This window comes from Manis javanica, chromosome 8 (genome assembly GCF_040802235.1).
Source record: "Manis javanica isolate MJ-LG chromosome 8, MJ_LKY, whole genome shotgun sequence".
In the NCBI taxonomy this organism is placed as follows: Eukaryota; Metazoa; Chordata; class Mammalia; order Pholidota; family Manidae; genus Manis; species Manis javanica.
In genome coordinates this window covers 117,660,971-117,674,923 of record NC_133163.1, presented here as the reverse complement: position 1 = coordinate 117,674,923, position 13,953 = coordinate 117,660,971, and the positions used below count along the sequence as shown (strand labels likewise).

The 13,953-nt window shown below is 43.7% G+C and overlaps 1 protein-coding gene and 1 long non-coding RNA gene across 5 annotated transcripts in view; one reads left to right on the top strand and one right to left on the bottom strand.

Moving 5' to 3' along the window:
- Positions 1–13,953, bottom strand: part of GLCE (glucuronic acid epimerase) — a 116,763-nt gene that overhangs the window by 73,844 nt on the left and 28,966 nt on the right. The window lies entirely within an intron of this gene.
- LOC140843198 (uncharacterized) overlaps positions 1–13,953 on the top strand; it is a 71,249-nt gene that overhangs the window by 45,217 nt on the left and 12,079 nt on the right. The window contains exon 2 of the long non-coding RNA XR_012120768.1: positions 10,397–10,516. This is a non-coding gene — a long non-coding RNA (uncharacterized lncRNA). The remainder of the gene's footprint in view (positions 1–10,396; positions 10,517–13,953) is intronic.

Sequence of the window (13,953 nt, the reverse complement as noted above, 5' to 3'; positions counted from 1 at the left end):
GAGGGAAGCCACAGCCAGGGAATGGCAGTGGTCTCTAGGAGCGGGAAGGGCCCTCACACAGCCAACAAGGCAACTGAAATGTAAGCCTACAACAGCAAGGAAAAGAATCCTGCCCTAGAGGCTCCAAAAAGGAACACTGTTCTGCCAAAATCTTGATTGTAATCAAGCAGTACCCTAGTGTCATCCTACTGACCTACAGAACAAAAAATAGGTAATAAACTTATGTCATTTAAGCCACTAAATTTTCAGTGATTTGCTATGGCAGCAATAGAACACTAATGTACCCCCTTTAACCTCTATTCTAGCAACCTGTATATATAGCTTCTTGTCATCACTCTGATACTACTCCAATAAAAGATCTAAAATTCTTAAATGCTTCAATCTGATCACAATCTCCTATTCTTAACTCTTGCTTCATACTTCTCATGCCTGTCATTACAAAGGAAACATCTTGTTTAAAAGAAGGGATATCTTGAAACAACAGGTCACTTACCAATCATGAATTAGTACTTTCTAGTTACAATGTTTGGTCAGCATGGTACCAAAGCATAGATGATTGTTCCACACAATGGTTATAACCAAATTGCAAATTTCACATTCCTTGCAGCATGCAATATGGAGGACATACACAGAAATGTGTTATTAAACAACCCATTGTGTCAAATCCTGACTAATTTACTTTTAAAGGAAAAGCCTTTTTGTGTTAAATCTGGAACCATTTGCCTCTTTATATTTATACACTTGCTCTAAAATATTGAAAACGACTTCATAAACAATATGTTTAACAGTAATTAGAATTTTATCTAGTTAAAACAACAGCAGAGCATGCCACAACACAGATGGCAGAAGACTTTCTCCTTGCCTGATCAGTGTCAAAGAACTGTTCTCCTATTTCATGATTAAGGAGAATGTTGTTGCAGGCTCTCATTTACAAAATACACACTAGTGAGTGAGAGGACAGTTTTATTAAGAAAGCCTTCAGCAGAATTCTTGGCTACTTCTCAATGTAAAGATTTTTCTTACTGCCCAGATAAAACCTAGCCAAATATATGATTAAGGAATCAGAATGGATGGAAGTCTGTACTATTGGTTTCACTCTGGTTCCAAATCCTTAAACACACTAATTCCTTATGGAGCAGGTTCCCAAACTTGGAGATTTAAAAAATCCCAATGCTCAAGTACCACCTGATAACCAATTAACTCAAAATATCTGGGGATCAGATAGGCATAAAATATATATACATATATATATTTTTTTCTAAAGCCCCATTACTTAGGCAAGTAGGGAACACGTGGTGGGAGAGTTCCAGGCAGAGGGAGGAGCAGCATGTGTGAAGGTCCTGTGGCAGGAAGAAACAGGCTGAGTTTGCAGAACAGAAAGAGGGTCCGTGAGACTGGGGTACAAAAAGCAAGGCAGGGATGACATGAAATGCACCTGGGCGGGACGCTGGGGTCAGAACATGCAGAACCTTAGTGGCTACACTGACAAGTTCAGGCTCTCATCCTAAAAATAAGGGGAAGCTACTGAATATTTTAAGCAGCAGGGTGATAAGAGATTTGGGTTTTAAAAGATAATTCTGGCTATAGTGTAGAATGGGTAGTTAGAGAACAGGATAAATATAAGGAACATATTAAGGAGTTTTCAGTGGTGTTCTGGCAGGAGAGGACTCTGATTTAAGGCAGAGATTTTTAAGTCACAGAGGATTTTACTGCTCAGGATACTTTTGGCAATGGATGGGAACATTTTTGTTTTGAAATTAACTATGACAGTTTTGTTCTGATTAATGGTAACAAAGTATACCTTTCTCCACCCGTTTACTTTTAAGCTATCAGTGTCTTTACATTTAAATTGGGTTTCTTGTAGGCAACTATAGTTGGGTCTTGTTCTTTTTAACCCACGGATAATCTCTGAGATAGGCATAAATATTTTTAGAGATTCCCAAGTGTTCCAGTATGGTTTATTGTTAGCAATGGGGCATAGTACAGTGCATTGAATGGAATCAGGAGGCCTGGGATTTGGCATTGGCTCTGCCACTAGCAGGTTTGGATACATTAGTGGGTAGCCATTTCCTCATCTGTAAAAAGATTAGGTTGGATAAGTTATTTCTAATATCTAACAGCTAGTTCTCTTCTAAAGATTAAATTGCCTCAACATTAAAACTGCAAAAAAATAAAAAACAAAAAAAATCAAAATCCACAATCTGATACTTAATCTACCATTTAAGAGCTTATTTTTGTAAGCAAAGATTATTTTACATTAGGGATCAAACTTAGCTATACTTCAATTGCACAGATTTTGATATATCAGTGTATCTATCCAGATTATAAAATGGTGTATGTGTTGGGAATGACTGGGAAGCTAGAATTATCTCAAAATATAGTTTGCTATTAGATAATTTTTTTAACTCCCATTAAATTGTATACTCCATGCATTCTGATTTTCTTAAATAGTATTCCTGGTTTTGTTCAGTCCTAAAGATAGAAAATGATTCTACCATTTAACTAATATGACTTATTTTATGAAAGCAAATCATTAATGACAGCAGAAACCCAGGTTGAAAGAATCTCTGAGTAGCAAGTTATTGTTTGACAGTCTCAAACTGTATTCTCACCCTTAGACAGCCCTCTTACAAATATATGCTACCACTCATGAAGGTACTTGGGAAAAGGTTAAGCCACTCAACAAGTTAGCATTTTATTACACAAGGGCTTGGGGACTAGACGGCAGACTTCTAAGATGCGCCTTCTATGATCCTCACCTCCTGGTATTCACAGGCCTGTGTAAATCCTCTGTGGCTTTGAGTGTGAGCTACGCCCAGAGACTTCCTTCTAAAGAACAGAAAATGGCAAAAGTGATGGGATGCAACTTCTGTGATTAGGTTATTGACGATTGTGACGTCCTTCTTGATAGCTCTTTGGCTGACACTCTTCCCTGCCCTATCACTTACTTGCTCTGAGGAAGATGCTCTGTAGGGAAGTCCATACGGCAAGGAACTAAACGGCAGCCCCACAAAGAAACGAATCCTGCCGCAACCACGTGAGTGGGCTAGGAAGTGGGGTCTTCCACAGCAAGTTTTTAGAGACTTCAGGCCCAGTCAACACATTGATCGCAGCCTTGTAAGAGACCTACCTAAGGTGTTCCTGCATTCCTGACCCACTATGAGATAATAAATGCTGTTTTAAGCTACTGTTTTGAGAAAACTTATTATGCAGCTAATAGATAACTAATAAAGGCATGTAGAAATGAATAAAAATTGTATTTAAGGAACCAAGAGTTGAATAATGAGTAGGATCAAGGTATCAACAATCTAGTAATGTGTGAGAGACATGTAAATAAATGTAATAAAGTGCCTTCGGTGCTTTGATAGAAGTATATACATGTAGGGTATGGTGGGGACATAGGAAAGGGTTTGTGTTTGAAAGGGCACAGGCACTTAATTTCTTTAAGAAGGCAGAATGTTAAGTCGTAAAAATTAAAGGGTCAAATATGGTTAGTTTGTAAAATTATAGGCAATCCAATAAGACTGGCACAGAGGGAAGAGATGATTCATCTTCCAACTTTGAAACAGTACAAGCAATGTAAGAGCCAAAGAAGTCTGTTACTGTATATAGTGTAATTTTACTTACGTTAGTATAGTAAATTCTCAACCTCCACTGGATCACAGATCATCATTTTATTATGGAATAATATCACTGATCATAAATAAACTGGTCCATGCTCCCAACAGGACCTAGCAACAATGGCCAACCCTTTCATATTAGATCCTATTCCTTATATCTATTCAAGGAAATTGCTCCAGAAATTATTTCTTCTCTCTTCTGCATTGTCAAATATTCCCTCTCTATTGGATTAATCCCCATCCCATATTTAAAAACAAAAAATAAAACTCTATCTTTAACTCTACATGCCATGGATGCTTAGCTTCCCCTTTACAATAAAATGTAAAAGTGTTGTCAATACTCACCATCTCTACAACTCCCATTTTCTCCTAAATCCACATGAACCAGGCTTTTTTCTCCACCTACCTGCCAAATTTGCCTTATTAAAGTCACTGATGACTTCCACATTGCTCAATACAATAATCAACTATCAGTCTCCCTCTTACTTCCCTGTGACCAACAGCCGATATAAATAACAATTCCTTCCTAGAACCACGCGGCTCCCAGCACACCCCACTCTCCTGGTTTTCATCCTTCTCATTCTCTTCTGTTGGCTCCTCATTTCTCTACCTGCTAAATACATTATGTTCTAGATCTTAGTCCTTAGACCTCGTCTCTCCTCTGTGATACTGTGATTTATAGTAAACATATATTTGGTCTTTGTCCCCATTTCTGGCACAGAGCTCCTAAAATTTTTGGAATTTTGGAATTTCCTAAGATGATAGTGATAAAGGTGCCTTGTTTGGTTAGTGAGGTGACTATTGGAAAACACCTAAGGATGGGGACTGGTTATGAGGAGAACAAACCATATGATTAGAGGGCCCCTCCCACCCTCCACTGCCAACCTCCAGGGAAAGGAGACGGGCAAGGGGCTGGTTTAATCAATCATGCCTATGTCATGCCAACAGGAAGGGTTTTGGAGAGCTTCCAGGTTGGTGAACATGTGGAGATTTGGGGAGAATCATGTGCCTGAAGAGGGCATGGAAGCTCCATACCCTCTCTCTGTACTGTGGCCTATGCATCTCCTTCCATCTGGCTCTTCCTGAGTTATATCATTTTATAATAAAATAGTGATCAAGTAAGTGAAGTATTTATGAGTTCTGTAAGCTCCTCTAACAAATTCATCAAACTCAAGGAGGGGGAGGGGGTTGCTGGAACTGCCACTCTATGGCTGGGGGTTAGAAGCACAAGCGACTGCCTGGACTTACAGCTGGTGTCTGAAGTGGTCGTGGCCTGGTGGGCAGGGGGGCAGGTGTAGTCTTGTAAGACTGAGCCCTTAACCTATTGTGTATGATGCTGTCTCCAGGTTGATAATCAGAATTATGTTGAATTGTAAGGCACCCAGTTGATGTCCAAGAATTGGTTGGTGTGGGGAAAAAGTCCCCATTCTGGAATTGGGTGCAGAACAGTACTTCCATCTACACCCACTCCCTAGGTGGTCTCCCCTAGTCTGAGGGCTTTAAACATGATCTACAAACTGATGACTCCCAAATTATTTACAGTTAGATAAATAACATGGTCCTTTTTCCATATTTGTCTTCTTATACATCCAACTACTTACTCAACATTTTTTTTTGGACATTTAGTATGCATTTCTTTACATGTTCAAAACCATACTCCCGATCAAGCCTACCACCACCTCCCCGGCAGATGTGCTCCTCTCCCACAGTCTTTCTTCCCCATCTTAGTAAATGGCAACTCTAAGCCCCCAGAAGCTCAGGCCAAAAATTTAGCATTAGCCCTGATTCCTCTCCCCTTCTGCCTTTCCCGCTTATCCATCAGCAAAACCTGTTTGCTTTAAAGTAGAATCCAACCATTTTTTCACCATCTGCCCTGCTACTGGCTCACACGGATTATTGCAATCATCTCCTAAATGATCTATTTCTACTTCAAACCCCCATTTGCCCACCAATGGTAACACTTTAAAAAGATCACTCTCCTCAAAATTCTCCAACGGCTTCCTTTTGGAGGTTAAAAGGCAAAATCCCCAAAGAGTTCCACTAACTAGCTGTCATTACCTCTTGAGCTCAGCTACTACTCTCCAGTCACGCTGGCCCCTTCCTAACAAGGCACTGGCCTCCCCAAACGCACTAGGCAAACACTTCCTCAGTTTGTTTTACTTTAGGATAGGAATTCTCTTCCCTGGACATACATCCACACAGATTGCTCTTTCAGGTCTTAACCATTCAAATATTCCTTTCTTTCTCTGGCTTGACTTCCTCCCATCTCCATGCCTCCCAACATTCTCCATCCCCTTTCCTTCCTTTATTTTTCTCTACAGTACTTAGTGCTAATGGACATATAATATATTTTGCCTCTTATTTTCTGACTCTTTTCACTAGAATGTAAGCTCCATTAGGGCAGAAATTATTGTCTATTATGTTTACTGTTGTAGAACAGTGTCTGGCAATAGTAGGCACTGTATTAATATTTGCTTAATGAATGACTATAATAACCAAGAGGATTCTCTCATTGATCCATTCTAATAGACAGAAGTAATCTGAATAATTTTAAAGGTACCAAATATTGCATTCATATTTCAATCATTGTGATTTATGTTCTGACATATTTAACTCCCTAATTAAACTCATACTGGGCTTATATTACATTAGTTTGCATTCCCCTCAATATATACTAATTAGGAGGGGAAGAGTAGTCCAGAAACACTTCAGACAACAAGGAGCAACCAGATTGACTTAAAGAAAATAATGTTCCATAGATAATCAAAAGTGGAAAACTATTCACAATGTTTCACAGAACATAACTGTTACAGATTTGCAAAATCTAGGAGTAGAAGAGAGGATAAGTAAAAATTTCAAAGTTTACTAGTACCAAAAAAAAAAAACACCTTAAGGAGAGTTGATAAATTTTTTCATGGGTAATTTATAACCTTTGCCTAATACCATGTGTTTACCTAATACCATGTGTTTTCCAATCTCTGTATTCTTCATTTTCCTTCTTCTAAACTATCAGTGATAGAAATAAACTATTTAGATGAAACTATACTTACAGTTTCTCATAGATAAGAATAAGACTTGAAATGAGATAAAATAATTTTATAAATATTATTTTTACATTTGTATTTGCATAGTGTTTTACATTTTCCAAGTTGCTTTCACATCTTTATGTACTATAATCTTCATCCTCATATGTACAATAAGCAAGCAGATATTATCACATCCTTTCCCACTTCCCACACATACTTTCATACTTACACTTTACAGATGGAAAAAATTGAGACTCAGAGATTAAGTGACCTGCTCAAGGTCACAAAGCTATATATAAATGGTTCAACCTGGACTGAAAAGAGCCCTTTCAAATGTAAATTAAGTTTTCTATTACAATATATTACCTTACCCAGTACTAAAAAAAGGTACCATTGCAAAAATCTACAAAGATTTGACTGCAAAAGTATCTTCCTTCAGGATTGGGAGTTTTCACATTACAATCTATTATAGAAGTGCTTTGCATATGGTCCAAATGTGCTAATGTTATTATAGAAAAAAAGAAAAAGCCCAAGAAATCAATAGAAATCAAATAAAGAAAACTTAGTACACAAAGCAGCAGTAACATGAGATTAATGGTTAGTCTCTGCACAGAAGATCAATGTTTTAGAACCTTTGAACTATCAAACAAATACTTAATACCACTGCAGCCAAAGGAAGATACTTAACTGAGGCTATTTCAGGTAAAATCACTATTGGTACTAAAATTCCTATACTAGATTCCTATCTGAATGACGCTGGAAATATGGACTGAAAAAAACAAGAATGATTTTTTTGCCCTTCTCTCCCAAGGCTTATAGCTCAGGTTCAGGTAACAAACATATGGTCCATTTGAGGTAAAATCGCAAACTTTCCAGAATCTCCTGCCTGGCCTTAGCCCACTTTACAAATACTACCACTGCTTCCTGCAGCCTCCAAGGCAAAGGGTGGAGAGAGGCTGTGCTCTCCTCCCCTCTGTTGCATAATTGATCTGGCACCTGTCAGTCACCAGCGGACTGGCCCCAGAATTTCTCCTGGAAGGGGCGGGTGGAGGGATGGAGAGGTGAGCATCTGCTGTGACTGCAGGGAGATGGGGAGCAAGAGCGGTAGCCAGAGGGGATGAATGGAACTGTTCTCACTGTAAGCAATAAATGGGCTTCTCCTAATCCAGCATTTTCTTAGACTGATTTCGGTCACACCAGTTTATTTGCCCTGGGCTGGGAACACTGCTTCCCCCCATAGCTACATCTGGTGTAGTTGGCAGGATCAGTGAAACTGAAATCTGTCTTCATGGGGGCGATGTTTGGGCAGGCTACCCCTAGAAATGCTGGAGAGACAGCCAGAAACCCCTCTATGGATGGTGGGGACCCTGCTGTGGATTGCGCGGCTTCACCCAGGGAACCCAGTGTGGATAGTGGGGCTTCCACCCCATGGAGTCCCCAGAGATTTGGTGTGGGGGTGAAGCACCTCCTAGACAAGTGGGCCTCTCTCCAGAATTGAGAAAGGCTGGAGACACCAGAGGCCATGGAATTGGCCCTCCATGAAATAGGGACTGCTTAGTGGGACTGAGCGGCTGCCCTGTAGCAGGAATTGTGGGGTGGCTGTTCCTTGAGGCATTGCAAAGGGTTACCGAGGACAGAGACTCACTTCAGTATCGCTTATGTGAGCTGGGAGATGAGTTATGGGATGCCCTGAAAAAGGAAAGACAGCTACTGAGAACTGAGATCATGCTACTGAGAGACATGCTAGTGGTGAGGGATGAGGCAGCAGGAAAATCCAAGTTGCAGGAAGCCGTGGGGGAGCGGAAGGAAGGAGTGGTGCCTTCAGCCCTGGAGATGGCAGAGAAAGAGCCAAGGGAGGATGAGGGGGTGGGGTCAAGGGTGGAACTGTTGCTGAGGCCACAACCCAGGGCACCAGCCCCTCCCATATTAAAGGCCCACCCAGTTGTAATTAAGAAAATAAACATACAACAACTGCGGGCAAGGGGAGGAGCAGCCCCCTACACCCAGGTTGAGCTGGCAGATTTGAGCATCCGGTTTCAACAAAAGCCCTCAGAACCTCTGCCTACATGGCTTTGAGTCTTTGGAACTTGGGAGAGAGAGTATTCTGTCTGGGTCAGAAATGGGTAAACTGGATTCCCTGATGACTCAGCCCTCCCTCTGGCAGCAGTTACAAAATGCTCCTCCCAACTGGGGGAATTATGCACTTCTGGATTGGCTGAAGGCAGCCCCCAGGGCAATTTGGCCTAATCAGGGTGGTTTACCACACTTCCCCACTAGTTGGAAAACGTATGCAGAGCTCTAGCAGGTTTTACAGAAGTTAGACATGAAAAATATCGCCTATAATGTGGACCCTGGGGGCCGCGGAGTTGTTCGCTGTGGGAATGAGAAATCTGGTGCTCCATACAGCTCTCCCCTACCTCTTTGGGTCTCTAGTGATTACTCTTGCCCTCCACATAGGGCAAGCCATAAGTGAGGCTACTCATACTGAGCAGATCTGGGGGAGGGTTGAAAAGGAAGGATGTATGGTCTATGACTGAAAGGAGAGGTTCAAAGGGCCCCAGGAAGGTCTTGAGGACACAGATGTGGGTTGGGACAGTGAAAGAAAAACTTGAGGGGCAGCTCAATAGAATCTTGTTAGAACTGTGGCACCAATTAATTCCAGAGCAGCGGTTCTAGCTGCTGAGGTCCAAGACATGGAAGCCATAGGCAAAGCCTCGTGTCCAGCCCATGGCCTGCAGGACTTCCTGGGGGAAAGTACTCAGACCCCACCTGGGCCCCCACCTCCACAGGAGGGCAACTGGGCATTGTGGTTTGACTGAGAGGGGTGGTTCAAGGTCCCTACCTTGGGGGACATGGTGGGGACCAGAGGCCACATGTAGAATTAGCAATTCATTGGTCCCCTGTGAATGTACAATGTGTCCTGGCGCTGGTGGACACAGGAGCTGAATATTCTCTGATTTATGACAACCCTGAGCAGTTTCCTGGGAACCCTGCTGTGATAGATGGCTATGGGGATAAGGCTTAGAGTGAAGAAAGCCCAAATCCCAATGGGGGTAGGGCGTTTACCCTCAAAGGAGTATACAGGGTACATTACTCCCATCCTTGAATATATTTTGGGGGTAGATATCCTGCAGGACCTGTGGTTACAGACACTGCAGGTGAGTTCAGACTGAGGGTACATGTGGTAAAGGCAGTTCTGAGGAGACACGCTCAGCACCCACCTGTAACTCTGCCTGTACCTCGGCAGGTCACAAATACTAAGTCATATAAATTGCTGGGAGGCACAAGGAAATTGGAGAAACTCTATAGGAGTTGGAGAAGGTGGGCATCATAAAGCCCACTCATAGTCCCTTTAATTCCCCGGTATGGCCAGTGAAAAGGCCGGATGCTTCCTGGCACATGACCGTGGACTACAGGGAATCGAATAAAGCCACACTCCCTTTGCATGCTGCTCTCCCCTCTATAGCAGCCCTTATGGACATCCTCAGTCATGAGCTACAGACATACATTACGTTGTGGACCTTGCTAATGCTTTCTTCTCTACTGACATAATACAGGAAAGCCAGGAACAGTTTACCTTCACATGGGAAGGCTGGCAATGGACATTCACTGTCCTTCCACAGGGATACCTCCACAGTCCCACCATTTGTCATGGGCTTGTAGCCCAGGACTTGGACATATGGGAGAAACTGCCAAGAGTGCAGCAGTATGATACTGATGACATTATCCTCATGTCTGATTCTCTTGCAGATCTAGAAGGTACAGCACCTAGACTGCTGCAACATCTACAGGAGAAACGATGGGGTATCAGTAGCACCAAGGTTCAGGGACCTGGTTTGTCAGAAAAGTTCTTGGGAGTTGTCCGTTCAGGTAAGACTAAAGTTATCCCAGAAGCAGTCATAGATAAGGTCCAGGCTTTCCCTATCCCTACAACTGTGGCAATATTATAAAAGTTTTTGGGTCTTTTGGGCTACTGGAGAGTGTTTAGCCTGCATCTGGCACAAATTCTAAGGCCCTTATATCACAAGGAACAAAAGGGCATCAGGTGGGACTGGGAGGGAACATGTGTGTCTGCTGTTACTGCTGCTAAGCGAGCAGTCAAGGCTGTACAGGCCTTGAGGGTAATGGACCCATCAGGGCCCTGTGGGCTAGATGTTCATGGAACTGAAGGCGGTTATGGATGGGGCCTCTGGCAGCGTCTTGAACAGACCCGCCAACCTACTGGATTCTGGTCACAACTGTGGAAAGGAACAGAGAGGTCCAGTACACTTTGATAGAGAAGCAACTGGTTGCTGTGTACCACACCTTGCTGGCTATAGAGCCCGTTACCAGAACAGCTCTGACCAAGGTAATTAGCACCTATCCCATTTCAGGGTAGGTACAAGACGCATCCAAAGGTCACAGAGTGGTGTGGAACAGTCGCCTACACTGACCAATGGGGCACACATTTACAGCAGTGTAGCCTCTCTTCACTAGCTCCTGAAGTGTAAAAATCTCTAATGCTCACTGGGGCCAGTGACATATACCAGTGGAAAGCAGGAATAACTTACTTTGGAGCCTTTGGTAGCCAAAAGTCCTTACCAGGAGAGATAAGCCCCTATAACTGAAGATGTGTGGTATATAGACGGCTCCAGTCATGGGCAGCCCCCGAAGTGGAGGACTGTGGCTTTTCATTCTAAGACTGAGACAATATGGTTGGAGGATGGGGAGGGGAAGAGCATTCAGTGGGCTGAGCTGAGGGCGCTATGGCTCATGATCACCCAGGAGCCATCCCCCACAGTTGTCTGCATGGACAACTGGGCCATCTATCAGGGCTTGACCCTGTGGCTACCAATGGTACCATGCCAACTAGATGGTTGGCCACTAGCCCCTCTGAGGGCAAGAGCTGTGGCAAGACCTATGGGCCTCTGGTCATACTAAGACTGTTACTGAATATCATGTGACTGGCCATTTGCCTTTGGCATCCTCAGGAATGATAAAGCAGACACACTGGCTCAGGTGCTCTGGCTAGAAGGAAAGCCTGCCTCTCGTGTTGCCCAATGGTTACATCAGCATTTGTTGCACATGGGGCAAAAGACAATGTGGTCTGTAGCCCGTTGGTGGGGCTTGACATTGACCTTCGAAGAAGTCAGTAGAGCCCAGAAAGAGTGCCTTGTGTGCTCTAAGAGGAATTACAGAGTCCCGCAGCAATACGGGACAATAGTACAGGAGCCGATACCCCTTATTAGGTGGCAGATAGACTATGTTGGGCCTCTGCCCATATCACAACGATATCCGGTATGCCATGACTTGTGTGGACACAGCTACTGGACTGTTGGCTGCTCGTCCTGAATGTCGTGCAGATGCACAAATGACCAAAAGGGGCCTAGAGCATCTCTTTGCAGCCTATGGCCAGCCACAGATGACTGAGAGCAATCAAGGCACCTACTTTACTGCACATGCATTAGAAGAATGAGTGCGGCAATTAGGGATAAGGTGGAAGTTTCATGTATCATATAACCTTACCAGGGCAGACATGATAGAGAGGTACAATGGTTTGTTGAAATACGGCCTGAAGTGAAACACCAATAGTCTACGGGGCTGGTCAGTTTGCTTATGGACAGTGCTACGGCGTTTGAATGAGAAGCCCAGAAAGGCGGTAGAGAGTCCTGTGGACATGCTAACACACATTGCTGCCTCTCCTATACACCCTCATGTGCAATCCAAAGGGAAATTGTTGAAGCCAAGATATGGCCAGCAAAGCAACATCCTGCTGCCAGCACCAATTGCAGTAAACCCTGGAGACTCTGTTGAGTGGATATGGCCTTGGACATTTCAACACATGGACCAGCAACGGCTGTCCCTTCTGGGACCATGGGGACAAGGCCTGGAAGCTGGCCTCCTGTGTGTCCCTGAAGTAACAGGAGAGTGACCCCCAAAGATTACGGTACTGTACCCAAAGTAGCTGGGAGGTAACAGCCTCTTATGGGGAAGTTTTGTTTTATCTTTGTGGCCAGTGCATGCACCTCCTCGAACCCTATATATTGACCCATCTGTAACTCCCACGGTGGGGGTGGGGGGGATTGTGTAAGTCTGGTATGCTAGACCAGGACGAGACCCTATTCCTGCCACTGTCCTATCACAGAACCACTCTCTTGCCTGCATCCTACCTGATGGACAAGATTTGACCACGCTGGCATCATTAAAACATGTATCTTACCGCCCTTAAGGCTATTCTCTTCTACAGTCCTTGCTGCTTGTGCCCACCTCCTGGCTACAGCTGCTGCTTGCTGAGTACACAGAGCTTCCTACCAGTTCAGCTGCTGGCCCCTTGTGGAATGGGCAAGCCAGACTTTGAACCTAGATTTTATTACTACCTGTATTTCTGTTGTTATTGTATGTTATTAGTCCGGTTGCAGTGCTCCAGCGTTCTTGCACAGGGGCCACTGCAGAAGATGGGGAGCATATAGATTGTAAGGCAAGAATTCCGGAGGGGTGGGTTGTGGGGTAAAATTGCTAAATTTCCAGAATCTCATGCCTGGCCTTAGCTCATTTACACATACCGCTGCTTCCTGCAGCCTCTGAGGTAAGGGTTGGAGAGAAGGTGTTCTCTTTTCCCCTCCATTGCATAATTGGTTTGGTGCCTGTCTCACTGGAGGATTGGGGCATAGAATTTCTCCCGGAAGAGGCAGGTTGGGAGGCAAGCGAGAGAGGTGAGACTGCAGGGAGAAGGGTAGCAAGAGCGGTGGCCAGAGGGGACAAACAGAGATGGGCTTCATTGTGATCAATAATGGGGTTTCTCACAATCTAGCCTTTTCTTAGACTGATGTTGGTCACACCAGTTTATTCGCCCAAGGCCGGGAACAGTGCTTCCCTGGGGAGGTACAGTCCATGACTCATGTCATCTGGACTTCTTCTTGATCTCCTCTAATATTCTAAGATGAGGAATGAGATAGAGGGATTCCTTTATCATTCCAGCTGCACCCTAAAGCAATCCAAAAGTGGGTCAGAAGAACTCAAAGAGAGTACATCCCATGTGGGAGTAAAAGCTTTTCCATGATCAGAGCCTAACTATGTGTCTCTGACCCATATTAAAATTTCTAGCAGAAATCTGGATTCATTTCTGAAGCCAAGTCAGGCTTACTTGGGACACTCACACTGCAAATAAGACTACAAGCTCAGTGGGCAATAACAAACATGGAATTAACAGAATCTGGCCTAGGTGGGGAAAGCCATTCATACCTAGGGCCACTAACCTAAAAGTAGGTAAGACTTCAGTACACATGTTTGGCTCGGCTCTATGGGACAGTATTTGCTACCTCAGATAT